We start from the raw sequence: 2,500 nt of genomic DNA, 5'->3' as shown, positions 1-2,500 counted from the left end.
CCTCTGACTTTCGCTCTTGATTAAAGAAAACATTCTTGGCGAATGCTTTCGCAGTAGTTCGTCTTCCGCCGATCCAAGAATTTCACCTCTAACGGCAGAGTACGGACGCCCCCGTCTGTCCCTCTTAATCATTACCTCGTGCTCCGAAAACCAACAAAATAGAACCGAGGTCCTATTCCATTATTCCATGCAACACTATGCAGGCGAACAGCCTGCTTTGAACACTCTAATTTTTTCAAAGTAAACTTATCGGCCACCGCCGACACTCAGTCAAGAGCACCGACGGAGAACCGAAGGTGAGGCGAACGCAACCAGTGACACGCCTTGCGACGGACCGGCGGCGCTCGCCCAAAATCCAACTACGAGCTTTTCAACCGCAACAACTTTAGCATACACTGTTGGAGCTGGAATTACCGCGGCTGCTGGCACCAGACTTGCCCTCCAATGGATACTCGTTAAGAGTTTTAGGATGTACTCATTCCAATTACAGGGCCTCGTTAGAGTCCTGTATTGTTATTTTTCGTCACTACCTCCCCGTGTCGGGAATGGGTAATTTGCGCGCCTGCTGCCTTCCTTGGATGTGGTAGCCGTTTCTCAGGCTCCCTCTCCGGAATCGAACCCTGATTCCCCGTTACCCGTTATCACAAAGGTAGGCACGTAGCGTACCTTCGACAGTTGATAGGGCAGACACTTGAATGATACGTCGTCGGTGCAGAGACCGTACGATCCGCGTGGTTATCCAGAGTCATCAAACGTCACAGGACGAACCCGGTCGGTTTTGATCTGATAAAAGCGCGCCTCCCGAAGTCGGCGCTTAATGCATGTATTAGCTCTAGAATTACCACAGTTATCCACTTCGCTTACGAGACCAAATTAACCAAGACTGATTTAATGAGCCATTCGCAGTTTCGCTTTACGAGAACTCGTACTTGCACCTGCATGGCTTAATCTTTGAGACAAGCATATCACTACTGGCAGGATCAACCAGATAGCTGCGACAGCTGCGCTCGGCCCTTGCTGGGCCGCCCGGCGCGTGCTCGTCGCATTCGTTTAAGACCGAGGCGATCGCCTGCGGCCGTACTCAGCTTCGACAGTCGCTGGCTGCGACGTCCACGCTCTCGCCGGCAGTGCCAGGCGGAGCGATTTGCGTTTTTTCTTTACTCGCCCTCTCTCGGGCTCGATCCATTCAGTTTCGCACAAACAAGAGCTCTGCCGGCCGCCTGCAGCGGTGCCTAAAACCCGGGCATAACAATGCGACCGTTCTGCTAGGCCGACAAGCGCTCAAGCCAGACGCTCGATCGAACGCCCCCTACATATTAGTCGAGACAACGGCTCGCTCATTAGCATCGCGTTTGTACTTTAACTTTTTTCGGCTCGGCTTCTTTCGACGCCGATGCCGGCGACGCAGCACTCTCTCGCCCGCCAGCCACCGAGAAAAGGGTGCGCTCCGACCGGCCCCGCACCGCTCTTTCTTGGCTCATTCGAAATTACTGTCTTTCGCTCTGACATGCCTTACCTAGGGTTAGGTTAGTATGCTTGCACGTTTGTACTTTAACTTTTTTCGGCTCGGCTTCTTTCGACGCCGATGCCGGCGACGCAGCACTCTCTCGCCCGCCAGCCACCGAGAAAAGGGTGCGCTCCGACCGGCCCCGCACCGCTCTTTCATGGCTCATTCGAGTTTACTGTCTTTCGCTCTGACATGCCTTACCTAGGGTTAGGTTAGTATGCTTGCACGTTTGTACTTTAACTTTTTTTGGCTCGGCTTCTTTCGACGCCGATGCCGGCGACGCAGCACTCTCTCGCCCGCCAGCCACCGAGAAAAGGGTGCGCTCCGACCGGCCCCGCACCGCTCTTTCTTGGCTCATTCGAAATTACTGTCTTTCGCTCTGACATGCCTTACCTAGGGTTAGGTTAGTATGCTTGCACGTTTGTACTTTAACTTTTTTCGGCTCGGCTTCTTTCGACGCCGATGCCGGCGACGCAGCACTCTCTCGCCCGCCAGCCACCGAGAAAAGGGTGCGCTCCGACCGGCCCCGCACCGCTCTTTCATGGCTCATTCGAGTTTACTGTCTTTCGCTCTGACATGCCTTACCTAGGGTTAGGTTAGTATGCTTGCACGTTTGTACTTTAACTTTTTTTGGCTCGGCTTCTTTCGACGCCGATGCCGGCGACGCAGCACTCTCTCGCCCGCCAGCCACCGAGAAAAGGGTGCGCTCCGACCGGCCCCGCACCGCTCTTTCTTGGCTCATTCGAAATTACTGTCTTTCGCTCTGACATGCCTTACCTAGGGTTAGGTTAGTATGCTTGCACGTTTGTACTTTAACTTTTTTTGGCTCGGCTTCTTTCGACGCCGATGCCGGCGACGCAGCACTCTCTCGCCCGCCAGCCACCGAGAAAAGGGTGCGCTCCGACCGGCCCCGCACCGCTCTTTCTTGGCTCATTCGAAATTACTGTCTTTCGCTCTGACATGCCTTACCTAGGGTTAGGGTAGTATGCTTGC

General features: G+C 54.2%; 1 non-coding gene across 1 annotated transcript in view; it reads right to left on the bottom strand.

The window, feature by feature from the left end:
* LOC144420232 (small subunit ribosomal RNA) overlaps positions 1-991 on the bottom strand; it is a 1,810-nt gene extending 819 nt beyond the window's left edge. The window contains exon 1 of the ribosomal RNA XR_013474585.1: positions 1-991. This exon is cut by the window's left edge and continues 819 nt beyond it. This is a non-coding gene — a ribosomal RNA (small subunit ribosomal RNA).
* Positions 992-2,500: the final 1,509 nt, after the last annotated feature.

This window comes from Styela clava, chromosome 2 (genome assembly GCF_964204865.1).
Source record: "Styela clava chromosome 2, kaStyClav1.hap1.2, whole genome shotgun sequence".
Classification (NCBI taxonomy): domain Eukaryota; kingdom Metazoa; phylum Chordata; class Ascidiacea; order Stolidobranchia; family Styelidae; genus Styela; species Styela clava.
Note: the sequence above shows the minus strand (reverse complement) of the source record. Positions and strands in the feature narration are given on the sequence as shown.